Here is a 21,234-nt window from a genome sequence, read left to right on the forward strand (position 1 = left end):
GTGGCCTGGAGAGATCACTGAAGAACAGACTGCGATCTCTCTGCTCTGAGGCAGAGGGTGGGAAACGGTCTTTTCTGCTCTGACTCTTGGAAGAGATGTGGAAAGCTACCAGGGAAAGCCACCAGAGAACAAAAGCCCCCAAAAAACGGTTTCCACTGAGCCCATCCCCCTCCACAGGGGGCAGGCAACTCTGCCCAAACAGGGTTGCCTGAGTAACAGCGCAGCAGGCCCCTCCCCCTGAAGACAGGCTGGGAAAACAAGAGGCCAGCAACCCTAAGGTCCCTAGAAAACAGGTGCATCTTGCTTGGGTTGTGGTCAGTAATTTGGACTCTATACATTCCCTCAACCACCCATCAACAGAATGACTAGGAGGAACCCCCAAAAAGGAAAGACTCAGAGATTATGATTTATGCCACAGATTTACAAATGGATTCAGATATAACCAAGATGTCGGAGATGGAATTCAGGCTAGCAATTGTGAAGACAATAGCTAGAATGGAGAAATCAATTAATGGCAACATAGAGTCTCTAAGGACAGAATTGAAAGCTGAATTGGCAGAATTTAAAAATGCTATCAATGAGATCCAATCCAATCTAGATAATCTAACAGCTAGGGTAAGTGAGGCAGAAGAACGAATTAGTGACCTGGAAGAACATTTAATAGATAAAAAGGGAAAAGAGGAGGCCAGGGAAAAACAACTCAGAATCCATGAAAATAGAATCAGAGAAATAAGTAACACCACAAAGCGTTCCAATGTCAGAATTATTGGAATCCTGGAGAGGGTGGAGAGAGAGAGGACTAAAAGAAAAGACCCTGGATCACCAAGGAAATTTTGAAAAGAAAAAACAAAGCTGGTGGCATCACGTTGCCTGATTTCAAGGTATATTACAAAGCTGTGATCACCAGACAGCATGGTACTTGCACAAAAACAGACATATAGACCAATGGAACAGAATAGAGAGCCCAGATATAGACCCTCAACTTTGTGGTCAAATAATCTTTGACAAAGCAGGAAAAAATATGCAATGGAAAAAAGACAGTCTCTTCAATAAATGGTGCTGGGAAAATTGGACAGCTATATACAGAAGAATGAAACTCGACCATTCTCTAACACCATACACAAAGATAAACTCAAAATGGATGAAAGACCTCAATGTAATACAGGAATCCATCAAAATCCTAGAGGAGAACATAGGCAGTAACCACTTCGACATCAGCCACAGCAACTTCTTCCTAGAAACATCGCCAAAGGCAAGTGAAACAAAAGGGAAAATGAACTATCTTCATCAAGATAAAAAGCTTCTGCACAGCAGTCAACAAAACCAAAAGACAACCAACTGAATGGGAGAAGATATTTGCAAATGACATATCAGATAAAGGGCTAGTATCCAAATCTATAAAGAACTTATCAAACTCAACACCCAAAGAACAAATAATCCAGTCAAGAAATGGGCAGAAGACATGAACAGACATTCTGCAAAGAAGACATCCAAATGGCCAACAGACACATGAAAAAGTGCTCAACATCGCTCGGCATCAGGGAAATACAAATCAAAACCTCAACGAGATACCACTCACACCAGTCAGAATGGCTAAAATTAACAAGTCAGGAAATGACAGATGTTGGCAGGGATGCAGAGAAAGGGGAACCCTCCTACACTGTTGGTGGGAATGCAAGCTGGTGCAGCCACTCTGGAAAACAGTATGGAGGTTCTTCAAAAAGTTGAAAATAGAGCTACCCTATGACCCAGCAATTGCACTACTGGGTATTTACCCCAAAGATACAAATGTAGTGATCCGAAGGGGCATGTGCACCCCAATGTTTATAGCAGCAATATCCACAATAGGCAAACTATGGAAAGAGCCAAGATGTCCATCGACAGATGAATGGATAAAGAAGAGGTGGTATATATATTCAATGGAATATTATGCAGCCATCAAAAAATTGAAATCTTGCCATTTGCAACAACGTGGCTAGAACTAGAGGGTATTATGCTAAGTGAAATAAGTCAATCAGAGAAAGAAAAGTATCATATGATTTTTGATATGAGGAATTTGAGAAACAAGACAGAGGATCATAGGGGAAGAGAGGGAAAAATGAAACAAGACAAAACCAGAGAGGGAGACAAATCATAAGAGGGAATTAATCTCAGGGAACAAACTGAGGGTTGCTGGAGTGGAGGGGGGTGGGAGGGATGGAGTGGCTGGGTGATGGACATTGGGGAGAATATGTACTATGGTGAGTGCTGTGAATTGTGTAAAAACTGATGAATCACAGACCTATATCTCTGAAACAAATAATATACATTATATGTTAATAAAAATTTTTTTTTAAGTTTCTGCAAAAAGAAATCACCCAGAAGGTAACTATTTACTCAGCTCTCAGATCACTTTAGGTTGCATTTGTTTATAAAGAGATTGGGGAGGGGGAAGTGGTTTAAGTAGCTTTTAAAGACATAATGGAAACAATGAATGAGATTCGAATTTCCTAATACAAATCTTTCCTTTTTCTGTACCCAATATAAATTTGGCAACTGCTACATATTTCAGTTAAATTGAAGGATGAATAAATTTGGTAGTTGACCATGCCAGAAATAAAGCATAATGATAACTTTAATATAGAAAAAGTGATTTTAGTTTTTTCCCTTTTCTGCTGCATTCCCACCAATATTTCTAATGTAAAATCTAAGAAGTGAAGAGGTTTGCTGCTGAAGAGATTTAAAAATATGTGAAGTTAATTTTGCATTCACTATAGATGTCTGCAAATTGACACGGAGATTAGAGTTGTATGTCTGTTTGTTGAGAGGGACTTGAGCATGATTATGGATGCTTCTTGTTATAAGGTCAATTGATCTGTTAATCTATCATTACTTCTCATTACCCCTGCCAGTGACAGGAACAATCAGAATGCGTACTGTTTTTGGGGGTAAAATACCTTTTTAATAATCAGTATCACATCTTCATGAAGCTTTTAATTATTATACCCATCTTACAGGTCAGGAAGCTAGAGAAGAAAGTTATACAAAAGTATAAGGTAATAGATACTAGAAAGATTTTGAATTTTTGACTATGTGCTCAATTCATGAAGTTACCAGTATGGCTGTGAGGTTCTCAACTTAGGTGAATCTGTGGGGAGGAGAGTAATTAGAAACTAGAAGGTTGGGAGAGCAATGGAGCTCTGTGTGATTGGGGAAAGGGGAACAGGATGAGTCTAGTTTGAGATACGTTGAGTAAGAGGAGTCAGTAGTACAGTGATAAGGTCTGATATGTGATGAGGTCTGATATGAAGCAGAAGCTATTTTAGTGGAGGTGGCTTAAAGATCATTATTCAAAATAAGAATGCCTGAGTCATCAGAAAAATGAGATTTTTGCCCTAATATGTTTGCTATCACAGATCAAATGGTAACTAGTATAAATATTATTTTAAAAAACACGTTAAGCTTCAAGCATATAAGGAAGAGAATAATTCAGAAATCATTTCATTACTATTACTTGATACTAGATAATTATACTTTATAGGAATGATTCAGTGGGATGGTGGTGGGAGGAATGTCTGCTGTTTGACAGATTTTCTCTGAATGATCCAAGCAGACATTCTGTCTGGGAAATCCAGATGATCTGAGTTGCAACTCAAAAGTCACTGCCTGACTGCTCCTTTCACATTGTATAAAGAAACTTTTTGCAGTTTAATCAGTTATGTAGCTATCAGGTTTCTTTTTTTCTGTAATATCATTATTAAAGACTATGGTATAAGCATTTTAAAAACTAGTTCACATAGACTGAACTTTTTTTTTTCTTGAATACATTCACCAGGTTCAAATTCAGAAGAATACACGATAAAAAGTCTCCTTTCCTCCCTTCACCAAGCACTCCAGGCTCCAAGTTTCCCTCTCAGAAGCAACCAACTTATAAGTTTTTTTAAAACTTATGAGTTTTTAAAAAAGAAGAAAAAAACCTTTTTTTTTTTTTATCATTTGCTATTACATTACATAAGAAAAAATTGGTAACTGAGTTTTATATGATGGTTCCTCCAGAAAGACCATGGCTATTAAGTCATGAAGTAATACATTTGCCTTTATGGTTTATAGCTGTTAATAACCCACGAAGGAAGTTCTGTAATGAAACTTTGTTTTGCCCCATCTCATATTTGTTGTTAAAATTATATAACTTTTAATAAACTTACCCTTGAGTACTACAGGCACTCACTCAAGCTACAAATGATAAATCTATACATAGAGACAAGAGTGACTGCCCCAGAAGGGGAGCTATTATTTTTTTAATATTATAATATTCTAGTTAGAGAATACTCCAAATCTTATCAAACATAAAAAATAAAAAATATTTTTAAAGGAATTCAGAATTCCTTGTATAAAATGCCCAAAAGAATATTTCTAGAAAAGAGTGGAATAATTTTGACTATATCTTTTTTAATTTAAAATTTTGAAGTTGATAGTGACCTATTGAAAACAATAAGAATATTTTAAAGATCATAAATCCCATTAAGGAAAATTTTAAGCAAATTCACTATTTGCTTAATGAATTAATATCTAGCAACAGACAAATATAGACATATTTCCATGAGGCTATTTCCAAATTTACAATATTTATTTCTTTTCATCTTAGTCTTTAGCTGAGCGAATATTGTGCAACTTTGTAGGGGAGAGATAACCTGATCTTCAGTTTAAGAGAATACTCCAGTTAGAAGAGTTTAAATAAAGATTCAAAAACATTCTATGCCAAAGTTAAATTATGTAAACTCACTATAGGATAGAAAGTATTCCAAACCTTGCATCCTTTGAGTATACATGACTTGGATAGAAAATAACGCATATAACATAAGACTTAGTTTAATGTACATTAAATGGGACACAAAAAGTCTGATTCAAAACCTGGGGAGACAAATGGGAAGTAAATTTAGAATCATAAGGTTTCTAAAGGACCTTCAAACACTATAATCTGCTTCTCTTTTAATAAAATTTTTATTTATTTATTTGACAGAGAGACATAGCGAGGGCAGAAACACAAGCAGGGGGAGTGGGAGAGGGAGAAGCAGGTTCCCTGCAGAGCAGGGAGCCCGATGTGGGGCTCGATCCCAGGACCCTGGGATTATAACCTGAGCCGAAGGCAGACCGTTAATGACTGAGTCACCCAAGTGCCCCAATCTGAATCTCTTTTTTATCTAGAGAAAACCAGGACCTAGAGAAGTTAAGAGACTCTCAAGATTACACAGTATACTGCAGAATCTAGAACTTGAACCCAGATAATTTGACAATTAGATCAATGCATTCTCTAATAGCCTGAATGTCAGGAGATATAATTTTTCTAATTTTCTTTAAGAGATTATTTTATATTCTTCTATTGATGAATAATTTCCAGGAAGTCTTGTCTAAATCTCCAGGTTAAATGCTCCTTTTCTGGGCTCTCAAACAACAGGTGCCTACCCCAATTTTAACTCTTTAGTACAATTTAATTGGCATTTGAGTTGCCTATCTCCCCCTACCAATTTGTAAATTCCCTGAGCATTGGGAATGACTCTTAATCTTCATTGTACCCTAGTCACTAGTACAGTGTTTGACACACTCTGAATAGGTAATCAAAAATACTAGTTGAATTGATCCTTCCTTGAAATCCTTCAAAGGCTCACCATGGTCAGACCTTTGCCTACTTCTCTAACCTCACATCCTCAAATTGTGGCATCAAATTGCTTTGTTTTAGTTCTGTGCAAAGATAGTTTCTTATTGCTTAGTTTTGTTCAAGCAATCTCTTTCCCTCTTTATCTCACCCCCTCCACATACACACATGCACACACACACACACACACACACACCCCTCTCACTTTATTAAGTCTCTGGAATCATTTTCTCTTGGAAGTCTTTCCTGACTCATGACCTTTCCCAGCCTAAGTTAAATTAATGCTCCTCCTCTGAGCTCCAGTAGTTCCCTGGGCACCTATCTCTGCACTACACACATTACATCATAAAGGAATTATGCAAACACTCCACCCAAGTTCTGTTCTATTCATGTTGGTATCCTCCAAAATTAGTACACTGTCTGGCACGTAGATGATTTAAAAATGTGATTTGAATAAAAAGAACACGTAACAGAGAAGAAATCTTGGCACAGGGTATATTTTAGGAAGGGCATAGATGTGGAAATGCAAATAATGGGATATTTCATATATTTTTTTAAGAGACAGAAAAGATTTTTAAAAAGCCTTTCAGTTTTGAGGCTATGAATTAAAATCACAAAACGAAGGATAAAGGTCCTTAAGAGAAAGATATTAAAGTGGTATTTGGCTATTTTAAAAAAGACAGAGATTAGGAACCAGGAAAGCAGATCATTCATGCAAATGCTAACACACTGGTTATCATAGGATAACACGGCATTCCCAGTCATGTTAAAGATACATAATAAGATGAAGAAAGGGCGCCTGGGTGGCTCAGTTGGTTAAGCCACTTCCTTCGGCTCAGGTCATGAACCTGGAGTCCCGGGATTGAGTACTGCATCGGGCTCCCTGCTCGGCGGGGAGTCTGCTTCTCCCTCTGACCCTCTTCCCTCTCGTGCTCTCTGTCTCTCATTCTCTCTCTCTCAAATAAATAAATAAAATCCTTTAAAAAAAGATACATAATAAGATGAAGAAAAACCAGAGGTTATATTATATTCAAAACTTGTCCCTCAAATGACCTAGGCTACAAGGCATCATCATTACAGATGGTCCCTTACTTAGGAGGGTTTGACTTAAGACTTCTGTCTTTACCATGGTGACAAAGCGATAAGCATTCAATAGAAACGAAACTTCAAATTTTGAATTTTGGTCTTTTTTCAGGTTAGCAAAACACAGTACGATATTCTGTCATATTGGGCAGAGGGAGCGAATCACAATTCCCACTCAACCATGCAATCCTTTTTTTTTTTTTTTTAAGATTTTATTTATTTATTTGAGAGAGAGAGAATGAGAGACAGAGAGCATGAGAGGGAGGAGGGTCAGAGGGAGAAGCAGACTCCCTGCCGAGCAGGGAGCCCGATGCGGGACTCGAACCAGGGACTCCAGGATCATGACCTGAGGCGAAGGCAGTCGCTTAACCAACTGAGCCACCCAGGCGCCCTCAACCATGCAATCCTGAAAGTAAACAACCAATACACTTACAACCATTCTCTTTTTCAATTTCAGTACAGTATTCAAGAAATTACATGAGCTATTTAACACTGTATTATAAAATAGTCTTTGTGTTAGATGATTTTGCCCAACTGCAGGCTAATGTAAGTATTCTGAGCACATTTAAGGGAGCCTAGGCTAGGCTATGCTCTGTAGGTTAAATGTATTTCTTGCATTTTCGACTACAGTATTTTCAATTTATGATGGGTTTATAAGGTCATAACTGTCATAAGTCACGGAAGAGCTATATTCCCAAATAAGTATACAAACCCTTTTCTTTTGAATTCATTCTTATCCTGGTAAAGTATACTTATAAAATGTACCATTTTAAACATTTTTTTAAGTACAGTTCAGGGCCATTACGTACACTAATAGTTGTACAACCATCGACACTATCCATTCTCCTACTTCACTTTTAACACACACTACAGCCACAATTTCCTTTTTTCCATTAACTTTGCCTTAGTAACACTGAACTTCATGCACTACAAAAGGTTCTACTGGATTAGATTCAGAAGCTGGGATGAAGCAGTAAATCACTGAAGGATTATCCTTCACGGGCTATCCAATTCATCGGCTTCTTTTAATGGAATTTCAAAGCTAAAGATCGCTTCATCGCCTCCCTCCCGCCTTTGTGGGCATCAGTAAGCTAGCAGTAACCATAGCAGCATCCACATCTCTCCAAAAATGCAAGGAGTCCCTAAAAGCAGCAGTCTCGAGCCAGCGCGGAACTCCCGCAGCTTCCTTTCCTACTGCGAAAGATGAGTAGCGCAGGGACTGGGATCCTTTATCCGGGACCGCAGCCAAGAAGTCAAGAAGGCAGAAGAATAAAGAACAATGTGAGAAACAGAGCTGAAGTCTTAGCACTCCTTCCTTTTGCCCTCCTCCGGTACCCTCCTCTTCAGCATAAAATATAGAGAACCTCTTAACTTGTTTCTTTAAACTCCTAGCCCGACCCTTCTACGGGTACTCGCGCTTTTTATTGACGCAAAACTTCCGTTCTCGCGAGAACTTGGGAGCGCGAGGCGAAAAGAGTGGACAAATCTCTTGAAATCTCAGTTGGCGCTGGAGCTAGAGCGGCGGTTGAGCGGCTTGGAACGAGGGGGAGGGGCGGGGCGCAGTGCCTGGAAGGGGCGGGGCCTAACCTTAGAGAGGGGAGGGAACAGGGAGGAGTGGGGAGGGGAGAGAAGGCCGGGGGCGGGGCCGCGGGGCCTGAGACCTGTTGATCGCAGGTAGCTCTGGCTGGCCGGGGTTCCCTCGGGACTGGGGTGACTGCGCATGCTCGCTGGCCGTTTCGGGCCAGTCGCCGAGCGGCGGTGACGAACCGGCTCCTCCGCTGCGGTGGTTGCGGTGGTTGCGATGGCGATGTGAGGGGGCCCGGGGCGGGATGGTGCTGACCCGGGCAGGGCCGTCTTTTTCCAGCGGGACAACGAGCTCCTCCGTCCGACAGGCGGTGGAGGAGGCCGAGCCGGGCGAAAGGTAAGCCCCTAACTGTCCTCTCCGTCTCCCTCGGCCCCCTACACCCAAGACCCCTCCCTGTTTCCCACGGGCCCGGCAGGAAGCGGCCTCCTTCTCCTTGTCCCCGCTCGCCCGCTCCGGCCCTTCACCCAGCTGCTCCCGGTCGGAACCCGGCCCCGGGCCCGCTGAAGGTCGGTGGGGACGGCTGTGCAGAGTGCCCTCCGGGTGGCGAGGAGCCACGGCGTCCAGCTCGCCGGGTGCTCCCTGCTGCCCCTGCCCCTGCGGCGTGTCCCTCGGCCGGCTCTTCCTGAACCTCACTCCTCCTGTACCCAGACGTCGCCTGCCCTTCGCGCTCAGCTCCGTCCTCGCCGCTCTGTCCTCCCTTTACCCCACTTTCGTGGTTATACTCTTTCATCCCCTCCTCCCACGTGCCCTTTCGCTCCGCTGGTCTCCCTGTTGAGGCAGTGTATCCTTTTGCTCCCCTTAATTTCTTCCATCTCACTGTGCATCCCTAGTTTGGCTCCTCTTCCCGACTCTCCTTACCCTCACCGACCAAGTTTGCCTCTATTAATTTCTTCCTTGGCTCTCATCTTTCCTCGTTTCAACACTTCGTCTTCGTTCTCTTTTGTGAGTTTCTGATGTGTTTGCTTTAATATCGGTTTGCGCTGGAGTTCATTCTATGCTCCACTTTACCTTTGCAGGCCCTCACTCCCTTAATCTTTAGCTGTCTTTTGGTACCCTGTTTCACGGCTTTCCGTTTAATGGCTCCTGCCCTCCCCGCCCCCCTGTCCTTTTCCATTATGATCCTATTTCCAGTATCTAATCTTGGGCACTTTTTTTTCCCCCTCTAAAACTGTTTTGTTTGTTTGTTTGTTTTTGAGGGGTTTTGTTCTTTGTGTTTTTTTGCTTTTGCATAGATCGAGACTCTTTAATCTGTTTAATTTTGCATTAAATCTTTGAAGAGTTCAGGCTCCTGCTTTCTGTGTAAGCTAGGTATCCACTCAATATTCTTAGTTCATCTTCCAATTTAATCAAATCTCTTTATCTTTTTTCTTCCCTGACTGGGAATATTATCAAAAGAGTGACAGTAGCAATAAACCTCTTACATTCACTGAGTGAACCTTTAATTTTTAAGGATTATGTTTACCTTAAGTGTCAGAAGAAGCAATTTGAGTATACACTTGATGAAAATATAAAGGGTTAAGATTTGTTAAAGGCTGATCTACAAACATAAGGTTAAATTTGGAAATTTTATTGCCCTTCAATACTGTTGTCCAAGAGCTAATCTTAAATGAAATTTAATAAATTTTATTTTATGAAATTCATTATTTGATGTTTTAGTTGCTATTGCAAATGATTGCATCATTTTCCTGAGGGTCTCTGTTCTCTTTAATAAATGCATATAATTTCTACTAATTTAAGAATAGATTTAGTGTGCCTACTGAATGAAAAATTTGTGAGAACAGAAGTATTAAATTTTTGAATTGGAGAAAAGAACTTTATAACCAGTGTTGGGCCCTCCCTTTTCATTTACATAAAACCTCTCTATATAATGGTACGGTATTTTATTTTGAAGGCATCTGCTGAAGCAGATACTTTCAGTGAAGTTTGCCTTTATTCTAGGGTTGAAGATCAACTGGATTATGTATTTCGTTCTGGAATCTCAAAGCAGTCCACAAACAGTAGATTCTTCCTTACGTTGTCTATGTCAGGTAGGAATTAATTTTTTCTGTTTCTGTTGTACAGAAGGGAAATACCAAGGCAAAAACGTGTAGTTTCTTATTCAAATTGATATTAGAGATAAAAGTGGAGGGAAATACAGTTTAAGATCCAGTGTCTTTAAGCCACACCTCTTTTGGAAGAACCAGCAATTGTATATAGTAGGAGGTGATGAACTCCTCAACTTTTAAGATTTTTTAAAAATGATTTTTCCAATGCAAATAGAGATAACTGCTGCTTCTGAAGGAAGCTTTCCCACCTTTCAAAGGCAAGTCTTTATTTTTAGGTAATAATTCATTAAAAAAAGTAAAAACAAATTCTTGTTAGTATATATATATTTTTTTAGTGTGTTGATTCTGTGCTCCAAGAAATTAAGAATTTGTGGTGGACAGCAGGCACAGAACTTGATGTCAGAAGATCTAACTCTTATGATGACTCATGACATTAAATTGTAGAAGCCACTCAACCTCTATAGCTAATTGTCTCTACCTGTAATAAGTGGGTGAAAAAGATGGCCACTCAGTAATCTTTCAATAGCAAAATAAGCCTTATTTAAACATGCATAGGGCCACCAGAGACAAGAATTGCTATATAAATACTTTATTTCTATCTGTTTTAGACTGTGTAAGTGTATCATTGGTTAAATTCCAGGTCAAACTGGAATTTAGATTTTTTAATTTAATTTTAGACTTATGTGAAAAATCTAGTAAAATGCTGGTGAACTCTGTTCTAGGTTATATTAATGTTCATATACAATGAAGCAGATGCTGTAGCATCCAGTATATAGAATTAAAATGCCCTTTGCCAGGGTTTGACACTGAAAAGAGATGTAAGAGTTATTCATACATCTTTGGTTACCTTCATAATTTTCTGTTGTCTTATATTTTAGCTTTGCTTAAGTATAGACCCTTGACAGTGGGCATTGTTTAGGGATTAGGAGGGCAAGGATTTCCTTTGCTTTGATTCTATGTTTTGAGGGAAAACTGCTTAAAAGTGAGTTTTGTGATGCATACATGTGTGTATTTAAGTGAATGGATGGAGATGGGAGCATATAGGTTTGAAATGAGTAATGTATTTTTTGTTTTTCTTTTCCTCAAGTTATTTGTCAGGAAGGAAGTTTAGAAATGAATAAAAATAAGAAGCAGAATGGTGATACCAAAAAACCAAACAAACAAACAAAAAAACCCTTAATGAACCCAATGATTTTTTAGAAAAGTTATAAAGCACAAGTTGTTAGGCAGGTCTAGATTTTTCAGAAGGAATAGAGTGAGACAACTCCACAGTGGGTTTCACCATTTTAACAAGTACATACTTAGTTATCAATAATGTGCTAAATTTAATAAAAATTAGCCTCTCTTTTCTTAACAGGAGTATAGAGGTGTCAGGCATATTAGACCAGATTATACCAGATCTCTCCTTCTTATTTTGATGAAACAATCTTTATGAACTATCTCTCAACCAAAACAACATTCTTAGAAAATTATAGTGTATTCCTTTCATGGGATTAGGTCTCTTTAGACTGTCCATAATATAGCAAGTATTTCTAAATTATATTGTCAATATGGAAGTCTGTAATTAATAGTATTATGGAACATTTCTGTTAAGTTTTATGAAATGTCCTTTTGCTACATTTCTTAATATAATCAGACCTAGAAGTATTCCTTCATTGAAATCCCCTTGAAGTTGTCTTCTAGGATGCAGCTGCTTCATTCATGATTGTTTTTAGATCAGTGGTATCTCTGACATCTGCTCTTTGATGTCTCAAGTTGCCAGTAAGTCATGGTCTTCAGTTGGAAATAATGCTAACTGTAATTGTCTAAACAGCAAGCTCAGGCCTTACTGACAGTCTCAGTTTCAGACCTTGGAAGCCTATATTCCCTTTGCTATCACTTTTGCCTTTTGGAATTAAGGACCCCAGATTTTAAAACCACCCTCATTCTTCCTCATGCTGAAAATTAGTTATTTTCCTCAGGTAAGATAAGATTAGAATGTATGCACTGAAAATTAGTTATTTTCCTCAGGTAAGATAAGATTAGAATGTATGCACTCTTGTTTTGTAAAATTAATAACTTTTATATCAAAGTATAATAATTATAGAATAAAATGCTTGCCAAGGGCCTCATTTTTATAGAAGAGTTCTGAAATAGACCTACAGGCAGGGGAAACCAAAGAAATGTCTTTGAGGAGTGAAATAAGTAGAAAAAATTTTTGAATAGAAAGTTGAAATATTTACAGTCTCCCTTTTTTTCCTAGTTTTTCTCAACACCTAAGATCTAAGATGATCTTAATTGGAAGCCAGCTCTTTTCCCTTTAAGGTCTGATGGCCTATAAATGACAATATTTTTAAACCATACAATTGAAACTGATAATAAAAACCTATTTAGTTGAGTTACGTTATTTTAATAGATATTTCTCTATATGAAATCATATTTAAAAATGGAGATAAAATATTGAGATGTAAGGAATTGTTGAATCACTATATTGTACACCTAAAACTAATATGACAACTTGCGTTAAGCATACTGGAATTAAAATTAAAACTTAATACATTGAAAAAAATGAGGTAAAATAAAATCATAATACCAGCTATTTATTGAGCACCATGCACCAAGTGCCATGCTTAGTGCTTTGTGTATATTTGTGTATATTATCTTTATAAGCCTTACCTTTTGACCTAGGAGTTACAAATATTATTTCCGTTTGAGAAAAATAAGATTTCGTGAGTCTGGATTAGAATCCGGATCTCTCTGACATCAAAATTACTAGTAGACTGAAGAAAGCAAGAAAGCATAGACTTTTAAGAAAGCATTGTTTGTTTCTTAGAATATTTTTCCGAGGGAGGATTGAAGTTCTTTTTGTTCTGGTTCTGAGCTTTGTCTGTTGAGATAACCAATAAGATGAAATATTTTAAGGGATGCAGATCCCAAGGCAGATCCCTGAACTAGGTAGTAGATAATGACTGTGGTTCTTTCTGAATTTTTTTTCATATTAAAAGAGTAACTAATTTTTGGTCATTTGGGCTATTCTTGTTTTGTTTTTAAATATTTATTTATTTATTTTAAAGAGAGCGCGCAGCAGGGTGGGTAGAGGGAGAGAGTCTTGAGCAGACTCCTCACTCAGCACAAAGCCCGATGTGGGGCTCAGTCTCACAACCCTTAGGCCATGACCTGAGCTGAAACCAAGGGTTGGTCAGTTAACTGTGCCACTCAGGAGCCCCTATTCTTGGTTTTTTAAAGTATATAATAACATGATATATTCAGAGGCATTCTGCGTTATATTACTGGCAGGTTTGATTTATGGCATGGATGTGTCCCTGAAAAGTTTATATGAGCAGTTTTTAATAAATTAAATATTATTTTCCATTGTTAATATAATGTGAGAGGTAGCATTCATTAAGGGTTCCATAATGAGCAATAAACGTTCTTTCTCTGTCGCGTTACTTCGTTCTCATGTAATAAGTCAACCATGGGAATACTCTCAGAAGTTACCAACATTCTTTTTATGTTTAAAAAAATTTTTTTCTATGGATTTTCTGTCATATTAACACAGTTATCCAAAGTGAACAATGTTTTGTTTTGAGAATGTTTACTTCTTAATCTAAATGCCAGTTCTAAGATTAGTAATAATATATTTCTCTTTTATTAGACAACTGTTCAAAACCAAATTTTAAAGAAATTAGAAGAGAACAATGCCTTTAAAACTCCAGATTTAGTGTTTGTGGGGGTGCAATGTGAGAAATTTGAAGATTTCATAATTAGAGAATAATACTAATTACATGGAAAATTAAATGTGGTTAATTTATCAAGTGTAATTTTTTTCATTAATTCTGTATTCTGATTTCAGTTGTAGGGGCATATTTATCTTATGACTTGAAGATCTTTCAGTCTATTTCCTGTAACAATTCAGGTGTAGACTTTATAATTATGCAAGTTTAAATTTAGGCCATGTAGTTTGGCACATTTGAGGGTTTTGTCCTTTTTCCATTATTTCCTAACTGTGATCTTGCGTAAGTTATGTAAACTTTTTGCTCTTTAGTTTCCTCACCTGTAAAGTGGAGTAATGATAGCTCCTTCAGATTTTTGTGAGAATTAAATAAAATAACATAGTTAAAAATACTAGTATAATAGTAGGTACTCCAAAAAGTTCTGAGTGTCTATATTTGGTTTCAGTTTTATATTGCTATTTGATCTGTATTTTGATATCAACAGAGAAACATACAGCTTTTAAAATATAGTTTGTCTATCAGGTTTTCTCATTATCTTCCCTTTTGAAGGTCTCCTTTTCTCCTCTCTCTAAAAGAATTTAGTACTCTATTCCCTTCTTAAATAGTTCTATAATTTGGGCAGTATAGCATATGGCTGGCCATCAAAAATTCATTTTGATGAGTAAGCAGTGTCAGCAAAAGTTTCTAGACCAGTGTTCTTCCTTAATTTACATGTCCTTTCTACTGTAATTATTCTGATAAGCTCATCTTCACTGTGAATCACTTTTTAAAATGAGAGATGTCACCGATGAAAGTGTGCTGTGCATGTGAATAATTGCAAAGACAAAAAGAAAGTTAAAAGCTGTCTGAATGGGGCGCCTGGGTGGCTCAGTTGGTTAAGCGACTGCCTTCGGCTCAGGTCATGATCCTGGAGTCCCTGGATGGAGTCCCGCATCGGGCTTCCTGCTCGGGAGGGAGTCTGCTTCATCCTCTGACCCTATCCCCTCTCAGGTGTTCTCTCTCTCTCATTCTCTCTCTCTCAGATAAATAAATAAATAAAAAATCTTTAAAAAAAAAAAAAAAAAAAGCTGTCTGAATGGTGTGATCTTCAGAGTCCGGCAAGTGACAGGTGGCTTGGCCATTTTAGAGCACGTTATAATGCAGTGATTTAGCATGTTTAGCCCCTGCAAGAGGGAGCTTACAAAGCTGGGCAGGGTGTCAGGGCCTCAGCCAAATAAGAAGGCAAATGAATGTAAACAAAAAATAAAAACATAGGGGCGCCTGGGTGGCTCCGTTGGTTAAGTTTCTGCCTTCGGCTCAGGTCATGATCCCAGGGTCCTGGGACTGAGCCTCTCATCGGGCTCCCTGCTCAGCCTGGAGCCTGCTTCTCCCTCTCCTCCTTGGCTCATGCTCTCTGTCACTATCTGTCTCTCTCTCAAATAAATAAATAAAATCTTTAAAGAGAAAAAGAAACATAGCTCAGATATTTAGACTGAACCACCCAATGCAGACTTAACCATCTCAGATGTCAGGGTTAGAGATGCAAGGTTAATCCAGATATCACTGGTTGATTGTTCTCAGTTTACTGCTGTATGGTCTGACTTGGTCAGGATTAGCTCCAAGACTTTAAGGGCCTGAGCCTGTGTGGATTGGAGTTCAACTATGCCCTAAGTGAGTGGGACTTGGAAAAGGTGGGCCAACTGAGCACCCCCTTCTACGGTTCTCAGTTTGCTATAGAAGACTTGACTGTTATAAGAATATTCTATTCACAAGGTTGTAAGAATGGCATTTTGAAGGCTTCTGGGGGTGCCCCTATTTTGAGTTTCCTACTTATTCATTAGGAGAAGACTCAAGAAAATGGATACAAAACTGACTAGCTAGTATTGAGGTAACCTCCTTCTTTGTCCCCATCATATTCCTATTTAGCATACTTGATTTTAACTGTACATATAAGATGCTTTTCTTCCATTGGTCCCTAAATGTCAGTCTCCCATCCCCACATGTCTGTCGTAGTGTGAACCCCTCATCTAGTTGGGCTTGAATATGATGTTCCTTCTTTTGGTATCAGTTCCTATATGTCTGCCATAATTTGAGTTTCTCAACACTGAATATGAACATATAAAGATGTGTATATTTTTTGTACAGTATGGCCCCTAAATGCAAGTTTACTGTGTTCCGCTGAAGAGACTAAATTTTTTCCTAAAGTTGGAAGACAAAGTGAATGTGTTTTACTCATTGATTAATGGTATATTGATTGCCAACATGGAGCCTTTCTAAGGGATTTTTAAGGCTAAGTTGGCCCATAGGTGATTTTTGCCTTATGTATTATCTTTACTATCTTCTGCATAAGATTAGGCATCATTATTCAGACATATTCAGACATTATTCAGTCAGTATTATAAGCTCTGAACCCATTTGTGTCATGGCTGCTAACTTGGGAATAGAATTTAGAAGCTGGAGCTGTTGGCTTCATAATTGGTAGAAGTGTTCCCTTTATTCCTTAGGTTGGCAAAGGGAGTGTCTTAGAGTGCCAATTCATTCTCATTCATTAAAGAGAAAAAGAAACATAGCTCAGATATTTAGACTGAACCACCCAATGCAGACTTAACCATCTCAGATGTCAGGGTTAGAGATGCAAGGCTAATCCAGATATCACTGGTTGTTCTCAGTTTACTGCTGTATGGATTTCTGGTAACACTCATGAATTCAGACTGAGTTCAGAGTGGTTAGTGGTTAGCTGTTGTTTTAAGATTAGTGTAGGTGATGTAGGCGCATCTCCCACATTTTTCCAGATATCCATACCTGGACTCCCCTTTGTGGATATTGGAGGTCTCTCAACTGATCTGACGAGTGAACATCTCTATAGTCTGAGAAACTGTGCATGGATTTTATGCACTTACGCTATTTCTGGAGCAGTTACTATACATCCCAGCAGTTAAAGAGATGGCTTGGTATTCCTAGACTAACATACATATTCAATAGGTATATGTGTGTGTGATTTAAAACTTTCCAGTGGCTACATTTTAAAAAGTAAAAATAAATGGTAAAATTAATTTTTATAATGTATTTCATTTAACCCAGCATATCTAAAATATTATTTCAAGATGTGATCAATATAAAAAACATATTAATGAGATATTTATGTTCTTTTTCTGTACTGTCTTTGAAATCTAATGTGTACTTTATGCTTAGAGCATATCTCAATTAGCATACTACATTTTTAACAGTTAAAGTATAGTCCTATCAAACAATAAAGTTATGTTCGATGAAAAAATATTTTATACTGCATTAGTGTTTGGATTTAAATTTAAAAATTCAGTTCCTCAGTCACACAAGTCATATTTTAATTGTTCAATAGCCACATGTGCCCAGTGGCCACTGTGTTAGAGGAGCTCTAGAGGGCCAAGTCTTTCAGAGTAATAGGTAACTTTGTTTCTTTGGAAGTAAGCTAATTTTTCCTGAGGTATTACAAGGTAATTGTCAGATTGTTCCCCCTGTCAGTATAAGAGCCTTTCAGTATAAATTTCCCATTTAGTATCAAAATCAGTTTCTGTTTGAGGTTCCTCTTTGGCTTCTTTGAATTGGAGTTTGTAGTTTACTTAGCTAAATTCTCTCTTAGGGACCTAGGAAATAGCCCAAGAGGGAGCTCTACTCAAATTATTCCATTTAGGTTACTTTGCCAGGTCCAGAAGAACAGAAAGAGCAATTTAGTCTCAGGTAAATCCGCTTATTGCCATAACTTCAAATGCTCAGATTCAAGTGACAGATTCTAAGCCAGCAAGCAGACTATGCAGGAGGGCCATGAAATTCATGGCTTCTGGGGAGTTCTTACAATGTAGTGTCTCCCAGGCACCCTCTGGGTAAAAGGAAAGAAGCCCTTTCTTCACCTTCTTTCATTCTTAAGAGAGGGCGGACAAGGATTTTTCTGTTCCAGGAAAGGTCCTTTGCCTGAGGATCTGAGGCATATGAAGTGAGTGATTGCAAACTGAATGCATTTGCCCTGTAGATGAATTTGATTTGAACTATACAGGTTTTGTTTGTTTTGTTTTTGTTTATTTTTGAGCTAGTTGGCAACATCTAAAGTTTAGGAGATTTCACCTTTAGGAAAAAAGTTTTCAATTTCTTGTTGAAAATTTAGAAGCCTCTGACAGTGCTGGGCCAGCAAGAATTGGCTGTACCTGAATGTCAGTTGCTCCCCGTGATGGGAAACGGGCAGTTTATGAAAAGAGAATCAGACAGATCCCCTTTGACCCTGAGAGTCCTCTGGTTTTTCTTGCCTTTCTCTTTTTGCCTACTCTCCTTTTCCTTTAGCCCTTCTTTGAAATTTTTCTACCAGTACGTAAACATAAAAATAATTGTTTTCTGTTTTTTGAGGGGGAATGAAAACCAGATTTATCAGCATCACACTGTATATATCTGTACATGTATTATATATTTCTACTTAGGGAATAATCAATAAAAAGAGATGGATTTGAGGAAAATTAGACAGTAACAATAGAACAAAAAAAGACAGCAGAATACGAGAAGAAGAGTGAAGGAAGTTGCTAACAGACCTAGAACATATGCTGGTAAAGGAATTTTATTATAAATAAAAGTATTTTATTATAAAAGTTTATTCATGCATGTCTCTGTTTTCCATATATCAGTGTAAAAATTCCTTTCTTTAGGTTGGTTGGGTTTAAATAGAAAAATAATAACAGTTAATATTTATGGAAGATCCAATGTTAATTTATTAAATCTTTGTTAAATATTAAATTGAGTGCATACTGTGTGTTAGGCAGTGGGGATACAGCTATGAACAGAGTAGGCAGAATTCCTATCTTTATAAAGCTTACATGTTAGTGGGAAAATGTAATAAAAACTAAAAAAAAAAAATCTTTAGTTTGTGAGATGGAGGTAAGTGCTGAGGGAAAATATAAGGGAGGAAGGAGGGTGTGCCAGGAAAGGAAAGTTACTATTTTATTTTACTTATTTAATTTTTTTTGAGAGTTGTTATTTTAGATAGTGTGGCCAGGAAAGGGCTATTTGAGAAGTTAACATCTGAGTCAAGACTAGAAGGAGGTGAAAAGTGATTAATTTGGGTATTTGGGAGTGAAGGATGTTTCAGGGAACAAATGTAAAGACCCTGGGACAGGAATATATTGGGTATGTTTGAGAAATAGCAAGGAAACAAGTGGGCAGACTGGTAGGAGATGAACTCAGAGAAGTTATGGAAGATCTAGATTATATAAGGTCATCATATAGGCCTTTGTAAGGCAATTTTACTGAATATCATGGGAAGCCACTGAGGGTTCAGAACAGAGGAAAGGAATACAATTTGAATTATTTCAAATAATATTATATAACATTAAAATATGCTATTAGTATAACTGTATAGCAATATTATTAATTAATGTATATATTATATAATATAATAGGTCATCTGGCTGCTCTTTTGAAAATAGGCTGCAGTAGGGGATATATTAGTTAGAGTATAGGTTAGGTATAGTTACTGTAAAAAGAGTTATAAAAGTCCAAGCAGTCTAGATAGGTAGGACATCTGTGCTCTGTGAAACCATTCAGGAATCCAGAATCTTTCCATCTTTTTGTTTTACCATTCTTTGGGGTCTTGTCCTCATTTAATGTGGTCAAAACTAGATCACTATCAAGAAAATATTTCATCTGCGAAAAAGGGAAACAGATGGAATCCAAAGCAGACAAGCTTAGCTATACTTTGTGCCTGTTGCATTTCCCCATGTATTGTAAGTGTTCAATAAATGTTTGAAAAATAAATTCCTATTTTATATCTGAGTAAATTAAGAGAGAGAGAACTAACCAAACTTGACTAAGAGTCTATACTGGAACATGATCTAAACCCTGAGCACTAAGAACATATGTATAGAAGAAACTATCATAAAGAGGTTTTATCCATGAAATGGGGAATGTCTTATATAAAGGTAACATTGTTTTGTTTGCCTTAAAAATCATTACTGTACAATCTTTAGATGTGATTATTAAGGTTTAAAATAGTAGTTATTGGAAGGGGGATTCAAGATGATGGCATAAGAAGACTCTGGATTCACCTCCTCCCACAGACACAACAAACATATCTTTATATGGAATAATAACCTCTGAAAAGGAACTGAGAATTAGATGAACAGTGCCTCTATAACAAAAGACAAAAGAGAAATGTAGAGATGGGTAGGAGAGGCAAAGGCACAGCCTTACCCTGGACCCTACCCCAGATGTGGTAACTCCACAATTGGGAGGGATGCCCAAAATATGGAACTCTCTCTCAACATACTTTCATGATAAAAACTTCAGTAAATTAGTTATAAAAGAAATGTATCTCCACATAATAAAGGCCATATATGACAAACCCACAGCTAACATCGTATTCAATGGTGAGAAGTTTAAAGCTTTTCCTCTAAAAAGATCACTACTTTTATTCAACATAGTACTGGAAGTATTAGCCACAGCAATTAGGCAAGAAAAAGAAGTGAAAGACATCCCAATTGGAAAGGAAGACATAAAACTGTCACTATTTGCAGATGACAAGATACTCTATGTAGAAAACTCTAAGACTCCAGTAAAAAACTATTAAAACTAATAAATGAATTCTGTAAAGTTGCAAGATACAAAATTAATACACAGAAATCTGTTGTATTTTTATACACTACCAATGAACTATCAGATAAATGAAGAAAATGGTCCCATTTACAGCTACATCAAAAAAAGAATAAAATACCAGGCACCTGGGTGGTGCAGCCAGTTAAGTGTCCAACTCTTGGTTTCGACTCAGGTCATGATCTCAGGGTCATGGGATTGAGCCCTGAATCAGGCTCTGTGCTCATCATGGAGTGTGCTTGAGATTCTGTCTCCTCTTCCCTCTGCTCCTCCCACTTGTGTGCTCTCTCTCTCTCAATAAGTAAATCTTTAAAAAAAAAAAAAAAAAAGAGGGACACCTGGGTGGCTCAGTCGGTTAAGTGTCTGCCTTTGGCTCAAGTCATGATCCCAGGGTCCTGGGATCAAGCCCCATGTCAGGCTCCCTGCTCAGCAGGGAGTCTGCTTCTCCCTCTCTCTCTGCCTCCCCCACTACTCATGCTCACTCTCTCAAATAAATAAAAATCTTGAAAATAAATAAACATTTAAAAAAAGAACAAAATACCTAGGAATAAATTTAACCGAGGAGGTGAAAGACCTGTACTCTGAAAATTT

At 37.8% G+C, this 21,234-nt stretch overlaps 1 protein-coding gene across 7 annotated transcripts in view; it reads left to right on the forward strand.

Annotated features, from left to right (window-relative positions):
• The first annotated feature begins 8,350 nt into the window (after positions 1-8,350).
• Positions 8,351-21,234, forward strand: part of FAM135A (family with sequence similarity 135 member A) — a 130,180-nt gene continuing 117,296 nt past the window's right edge. For 3 of the 7 annotated variants that reach the window (XR_010413669.1, XM_064597747.1, XM_064597748.1), the window contains exons 1-2: positions 8,351-8,636; positions 10,239-10,327. The gene's annotated coding sequence lies outside the window, so the exon portion shown is untranslated. The remainder of the gene's footprint in view (positions 8,637-10,238; positions 10,328-21,234) is intronic. The other 4 variants (XM_064597749.1, XM_045867067.3, XM_045867065.3 and 1 more) reach the window with 3 other exon arrangements.

The sequence above is a fragment of the Mirounga angustirostris genome, unplaced genomic scaffold (assembly GCF_029215605.1).
Source record: "Mirounga angustirostris isolate CCGP_5_RB_7025 unplaced genomic scaffold, mMirAng1.0.hap1 SCAF_8, whole genome shotgun sequence".
Lineage (NCBI taxonomy): Eukaryota > Metazoa > Chordata > Mammalia > Carnivora > Phocidae > Mirounga > Mirounga angustirostris.